The 7,744-nt window shown below is 40.2% G+C and overlaps 1 non-coding gene across 1 annotated transcript; it reads right to left on the reverse strand.

Moving 5' to 3' along the window:
* Positions 1-1,057: 1,057 nt before the first annotated feature.
* LOC140689062 (U6 spliceosomal RNA) lies at positions 1,058-1,162 on the reverse strand. Its single transcript, XR_012063954.1, has one exon. It is a non-coding gene; the product is annotated as a U6 spliceosomal RNA (small nuclear RNA).
* Between the last annotated feature and the right edge of the window lie 6,582 nt (positions 1,163-7,744).

Raw genomic sequence — 7,744 nt, forward strand, 5'->3', positions numbered from 1 at the left:
CTTCACAGAGCGTTTATGGGAATAAATGTGAAACGCTACCAGGGCCTGGCACACACAGCAGGCACTGGACGGTGTTTGTGTGACAAGCTTTGATTGTTGCTCCTTTACTGAGCTGACTCCAGCAATCACCATCAGGTTGATGGTCAGCTTTGCAGACCATCCAGCCTCAGGTGCCTGGGAGGAAGGAGGGCAGGAAGATAGGAAGGGAGGCCTCCAGGGTCAGGATCGTTTAGACCCTGGTCTCCGAGTGCTGTCAAGGCAGAGTGGGCATGCCTTTGCCTGTGCCGAGGCTGTCGGAAACTGAGTGGGGCGACAGTGATGGAAAGATAAGCCCTCTTGGGACCCTCCAGTTTGGGCACCTGCCCCATCTCCGGCTGTGACCATCACTGGGGGACAGGACTGGATACATGTGGCCCTCACTGGGTGAGGTGAGCAGTTGACAGCTGCTTTTTCTCTGTTCTCAGGGTCAACCACACCCAGAGACCAGAAGAGGGGTGCGGGCAAGGGCTTTTCCATCACACCCACTGAGACCTCGCTTTAGAGACTGTCCTAAGCGTTGCCCAGCAGTGACCTGGAGTGTTTGATATAGGAGCAGATTCGTTTCTGATACCTGATCCTCTACAGAACAAAATTATTTACAGGAATACTCATTAAATGATACAAGTAATAATAATGGCTAGGAAGGAAATGCGCGGAAGTTCTCTTTTATTAAATTTGGACTCAATCATGCCAGTAAAGAAATAACAATGAAATACCACAACATAAAAAGGAAAAGAGTAGGGGAGTAGTGGATTAATCCTTCTTAACTACATGAATGTGTTTTAAATAAAAGGAAAAAACTACATATTGGTGAGTTTTAATATAATATCAGTACAGTTTCTGTTTTCTTGATTCTTTCTCTTTGTTTGATTTTGTTATTACTTTTTTTTTTGGTCGGGGGAGATCATTAGATTTACTTATTTATTCTTAGAGGAAGTACTGGGAATTGAACCCAGGACCTCATGCGTGCTAAGCATGTGCTCTACCACTTGAGCTATACCCTCCCCTGTTTGCTTGTTTTTAATGGGAACACTTCATGAATTTGCGTGTCTTCCTTGACCATGGGCCATGCTAATCTTCTCTGTATTGCTCCCAATTTAATAAGCAAGCATTTGATTCATTTTTTTTAGTGTTAAAGTAAACAAACATTTGGAAGACTAAATCTCAGTGTTAAAGATACTCGAATTCACTAAAATATTTATATAGTAATTAAATTTTGCACTTTAAAAATAGTGCATTTCACCATTTGCACCGTTTCACTGTTTTAAACCTTGAACAGAAAGTATAATTCCAGGGGGGCTGGGGTGTAGCTCAGTGGTGGAATGCCTCTGGGTCCTTGTACATGTTCCCTTTGCCTGACTAACTTTACTCATCTTCACAACCCAGCTGAGACCTCACTTCCTCCAGGAAGCCTTCCTTCATTCCTTTCCTGTTCACCTCTCAACCTGATTTGTGTTCTGTCCACAGAGCACCCTGTGCTGACACTTCTCTCCACACACACTGGTCTGTGCTGAAGGCACGCTGCCACTCAGTCCACCTCCTGGACTGGCCACAGAGCCCTTTGGGGGCCCCAGGCCCGATCTTGTTTGCAGCTGTGGACCCAGCACTGTGGGCCTGGCCGGTGCTCGGGAACGTTTGTGGAACATGAATGAACTGCACCGTGTTCTGGCTTAACTCCATGAATCCACACACCCTCTTTCATCCTGGACAGGAGAACATGTCCTTTCCCCCACCACATGAGATTTCCTCTTCTTTCTCCAGGTGACAATTTGGAGCTCCCAGGGTCTTGACCCAGAAAGTCCACACAGGTGAAGTGGGGCACGGATTGGGAGCCCCCATGATGGTGACCTGGAGCCTTCGTGTGGGCACTAGGTGGGACCCGTGACTCTCCTGGTGCCAGGCCAAGGGCCGGAGCCGGAGCTGCGAGTGATACAAGCAAAAGAATGTGGGGCGAGAGGATGGCCATGTCCCAGGTCTCAGTTGAGTCCCTGGGACGTACCCCACCAAGTGTGGGTCCTTAGCTTCATGCAGGAAAGATTTCAAGAGCGAGCCACAGTTGAGTGCAAGTGGGTTTATTCTGGGAAGAGGGTAGAGCTCAGTGGCAGAGCACATGCCTAGCATGCACTGGGTCCTGGGTTCAATTCCCAGTCCCTCTATTAAGAAAATAAGTAAATAAGTCTAATTACCTCCCCCTCCAAGATTAAAAATAAATAAAAAAATTTAAAAAGAAAGTAGATTTATTCTGAGAGATGCATAATCCACAGACAGAGTGCGGGCCATGTCAGAAGGCGAGGGAGCCAGAGGCAGCGATGTACGCTGTTGCTAGATTTTATAGGCTCAGTGACTTCATTTGCTAACAAGTGGATTATTCCAACTACTTTGGGGAAGGGGGTGGGATTCCCAGGAATTGGGCCACTGCCCACCCTTTGACCTTTTATGGTCAGCCTTAAAACTGTCCTGGCACCTGTGACAGTACCATTTGGCACGCAATTGTGTTTCAATGAGCGTATATTGAAGCTCAAGTTTTATTGGGAGTTGAATCGTTCACCATCTTGGTGCTAACTGCTGTGTCTTTATTTTAGTGGCTGTACCCTGCCCCCTTCCCTTCCCTCCTGTCTCAGTTAGAGTGGGTGCTGGTCGAGGGATGTGAGAATCAACAGCCCTCTGAGCGTGGCAGCCAGGGGCTGGGACGTCAGAGTGGGATGGCCCAGGTGCCTGGGAAGCTCGGCTCCCTGCGAGGCCCGTGTGAGCTGTTCCCTGTGGATGTGGAGTCCAGAACCCGCTGCTGCAGATTAAGGTGGTGTCTGTTAGCTTTCTCTACTGTAAGTTTGTAATTAATAAGTAATTTGTAGGAAGGTCCTTTCAAGGCTGGATGTATCCATTCTGTTTCTCATAACTTTCACCCATTGGTTTTAGCACGCATTGATGATTTTCTAACTGTGTTATTATTTATGTATTTATTAGTTGTTATTCTACTGTAAGAAAGAACTTCCCTTACTCTGCCAATTATTTATTTATAACTATATGGGCTCATGGGTTTTTATGTTATTCAGTGGGATATAATACATCACTATTGTGATTTATTTGAATGTTCATATTGTTCCTTTGAACTGTCTCCTGTGTCTTTTTCACATGTCCCCATTATTCTTTAAGTACTTCCATATTTTCTGGTTTCTAAAGATGTTCTAGACACATCTTGTACTTTCTCTATCCCATGCCTGGAATCAACCTTTTCTCCAAGGAGCCCAGGTTCTTTTTATTAGAATATAATATTTAGAAAACAAGATCTGGGCTTGAGATGTGCCAATTGTTATTGGTGTGTCATTTCTGTTAGGTTATTTTAGCAGATTGAGCTGGGAAATGTATGGGTGTATATTTTGCTTTCTCTCTCATATGTATATGTAAATGTGTATCTATATCTATCTATCTATCAATCTATCTATACACTGATACTTTCAATTCCAATTCAGCAAAACAGGGTACATTTTAGTATCCCCCCTTTTCATACCTGTACTCATCCAACAGTGAGAAACTTAGCTGTCATAGTCCTCAATATATTTAATCATTTGCTCAAGCCTGGTATACACAAGAAGGTAGTTTCAAAGTTTCTAACTCATGTCTCAGTAAAAACCTTACCTGGTTTCTTTCTTTAAAAAAAAAAAGAGATCAGTTTATTTTCTGAGCACAGTTTTAATGATAATATGACATCACCAACAGCCAATCAGAAAAGTCTCTGGTGTTGGATGTTCGAACACCATTACATATTTATGGGTAAGCACCAGAAATGTTTCAACCCTGTGTTACATTTCCGTGCTTACTCACTCCTTTTTTTAATTTTAATTTTTAATTTTAATTTTTTCATTGAAGTATAGTTGATTTACAATGTTGTGTTGGTCTCTGGTGTACAGCAAAGTGATTCAGTTTTATATATATTAGATTCTTTCCTATTATAGGTTATTACAAGATATAGTATGTAGTTGCCTGTGCTGTATGGTAGGACCTTGTTGTTTATCTATTTTGTATACAGTAGTGTTTATATGTTAATCCCAGATTCCTAATATATACCCCCCCAACCCTTTCCCCTTTGGTAACTATAGTTTGTTTCTATGTCTGGGAGTCTGTTTTGCCTGGGGTTTAAATGTAAGTTCCAAGCCTCCAAAAGTGGGATCCTGGTGAACAACATTTCAGTTTGCTCTCCCAGAGTCCTGGAACTTAGAACCTTTTTCTTAAGTGCAGTTGCCAAGTCTTAACCCTCATCATTTGGTTATAGACTTGTCTGAAGTTGAAGGTTTGCTTCCTTGAATCTCTCTCTCTCTCTCTCTCTCTCTCTCTCTCTCTCTCTGTGTGTGTGTGTGTGTGTGTGTGTGTGTGTGTGTTTATTTACTTATTTATTAAAGTATAGTCAGCTTCCTTGAATCTCTCACTACTGCCTATTTTCAGTAGTCCTCCCAATCCCCTAGTGCTGCATTGCAAGTTATTTTTGCCAGAGTTTCTCCATATCTCCTTCAGGTCTGTGTGATCTTTGACACCATTCACTTCCAACTAAGCCCTGACAGGCCAGTACAAGAAAGAATTGGTAGTCTCTTATTATTATTGTTCTTAAAAGATAAATTGAACTCTGTGTGTGCATTCAAGCACATGTGTCTCTCTGTTTGTGTGTGTGTGTGTCTGTGTAGAGGAGGGTGTGGATGTGTGTGTAAATGGTTGACAGGCACCTAGAAAAGTCAGAGTTAGCAACTATTGCCAAAACCGTTCAGTTGTATCAGCATTGCAAATTTATAGTGTACTCAGGTAATTTTCAGAAGGCTTTTTTTCCAGGAAAAAATTACATTATTTTGCAGCATCATAAATTGCTGTCTTTTTTTTTGAATACTAACTATATGTAGCTTTCTAATGCTCCATCTCACTTTGAAATGTCAAAGTCATCCTTCTGAAAAGTCACACAATTAGGTCAAATATATTGCCTAATAAAAATCTTTCACCTTCTCAATGAGCACTGGGACAAAAATAAGAGGCCTCTAAGAACCATTCACACAGGATATGGGTTAGATCTTCTAATTTGAATATCCAGTATTTTAATGATTCAAAATCTATTTTAAAAATCAATCACTGCTCTTGAGGAAGACACAAAAGAGACAATATTCCATTTAAGACCGTGAACTCGGGAGTCAGATAAAACTAAGTTACCTAACTTTTCTACAGTTCAGTTTCTTTATCTGTAAAATGGGTATAATAACAGTACTTCACTTGCAGGGTTGCTGCATTAAATAATATATTGCAATAAAACATTTAATGGTGTACGTACGCCTAGGACATACTCAATAAATGTTATCTCTTCTTGTAAATATTATTCAAATCTACCATTCTTTTCTTTGCTTCTAGTTCTTGGTTATTTTTCCTTTCCCCTTGTAACTGTTTTGCAGTTCTGCTCCTTGCCCTTCATTGAAGGGAGATTGTTTGATGATTTCCATGCTGCTGTCTCTTCTGCTGTGTTGCTTGTGCATGTGGTATTGGTCAAGGTTTATTGCTGATTCTCATATGGCTCAGCTTTTGCCCATAGAGCTGTCAGGTCTTCAGAGGCACTGTATTGAGGTCCTAGTATGTATTTGCCTGCTTCTCACATCTAAGGTGATATTAATGAGGTACAAGAGACTCTCAGTCATTGACCTACCCCTAACTACACCGCCAATCAGGTTTGTCTTTTGTCTCTTCATTGTTAGCTATGTTCTTTTTGATATATGCTGCTTTTTGCTACACCCACCTCCCAACTTCTTCAAGTCACTGCCACTATACTTATCTTTTCTCCCTTTAATTGCTTCTCTAATATTTTCCTTACCTTTTTTGCATGAAATGTCTTAGGCTTATATTTTATATAAATCACCAGTCAGTGGAATACGCTTTTCACACTGCATGTGAATTGACCAATCATAATATACTTGTTGAAATATTTAGGTCTCTTGGACGTTGTTCATTGATTCATTTGTTGGTGGCTATTTAGAGGCTACTCCTTTTATCTTAAATAAGGTTTTATTTTGTTTGGATAACTATTAAGATATGTACTATTACAGTAGACTGAGGCTCTCAAACAGCTAGTCTTTTGGAAGCTGAGGTCTTACCACATTTTGAACCCAGAAAAAAATCTTTCCTGTAACATATTTTTTTTAGAAAAACCAGGAGCTGCTTTGTCTGGGAAGATACCAGGAATAGGCAATATAGAATTTAAGAGTGTAGCCTCTGGAGTCAGACAGAGTTGTCCTTGGAAAGGCACAGATAACATCCTTTTTTATCTGTCTCCTTTTCTTAATTTTTATCTCTAAAGAAATTACTCACATGGAGGCAAGGGCCTCCGAAGTCATGTAGGGCCATAAGAGCTTTACTTTCCTGTTCCTAAAAGAGCACAGAAACCTTTCTGAAGTAAAGGGCATCATATTGGCTACAGGCACTGGTTTCTTTTTCCTTTTTCCTTTATAGTTTATTGCAAGATATTGAGTATAGTTCCCTGTGCTATACCATGAGACATTATTGTTTATCTATTTTATATATAGTGGTTTGTAAACCCAAACTCCTAATTTATTCCTCCCCTGCCCCTTTCCCCCTTGGCAACCATAAGTATGTTTTCTGTATCTGTGAATCTGTTTCTTTTTGTACTTAAGTTCGTTTGTCTCATTTTTTAAGATTCTACATATAAGTGATATCATGTGATATTTGTCTTTCTCTGTCTGACTTAACTTCACTTAGTATGACAATCTCTAGGCCCATCCATGTTGCTGCAAATGGCATCATTTCATTCTCTTTATGATTGAGTAATATTCCATTGTATATATACCACATCTGCTTTACCCAGTCATCTGTGGATGGACATTTAGGTTGTTTCCATGTCTTTGATATTGTAAATAGTGTTGCTATGAACATTGAGGTACATGTATCTTTTCAAACTAGGGTTTTCTCTGGATATATGCCCAAGAGTGGAGTTGCTGGATCATATGGTGACTCTAGTTTTTAGTTTTCTTAAGGAACCTCCATGCCATTATCCATAGTGGCTGCACCAATTTATGTTCTTACCAACAGTGTAGGAGAGTTCCCTTTTATCCACACCTTCTCCAGCATTTATTATTTGTAGACTTTTTAATGATGGCCATTCTGATTGGTGTATGGTGATACCTCATTGTAGTTTTGATTTGCATTTCTCTGATAATTAGTGATATTGAGCATTTTTTCATGTGCCTGTTGTCCTTCTGGATGTCTTCTTTGGAGAAATATCTATTTAGGTATTCTGTCCATTTTTTGATTGGGTTTTTTTTTTCTTTGTTTGTTACTGATTTATATGAAGTGTTTGTATATTCTGGAAATTAAGCCCTTGCCAGTCACATCATTTGCAAATATTTTCTCCCAGTCCATAGGTTGTCTTTTTGTTTTGTTTATGGTTTCCTTTGCTGTGCAAAAGCTTATAAGCTTAATTAAGTCTCATTTGTTTATTTTTGCTTTTATTTCTATTGCCTTAGGAGACTGACCTAAGATAACATTGCTACAATTTATGTCAGAGAATGTTTTGCCTATGTTCTCTGCCAGGAGTTGTATGGTATTGTGTCTTATGTACAAGTCTTTGAGCCATTTTGAGTTTATTTTTGTGTATGGTATGAGGGCATGTTCTAACTTCATTGATTTACATGCTGCTGTCCAGCTTTCCCAATACCACTTGCCAAAG

This window comes from Vicugna pacos, chromosome 24 (genome assembly GCF_048564905.1).
Source record: "Vicugna pacos chromosome 24, VicPac4, whole genome shotgun sequence".
Lineage (NCBI taxonomy): Eukaryota > Metazoa > Chordata > Mammalia > Artiodactyla > Camelidae > Vicugna > Vicugna pacos.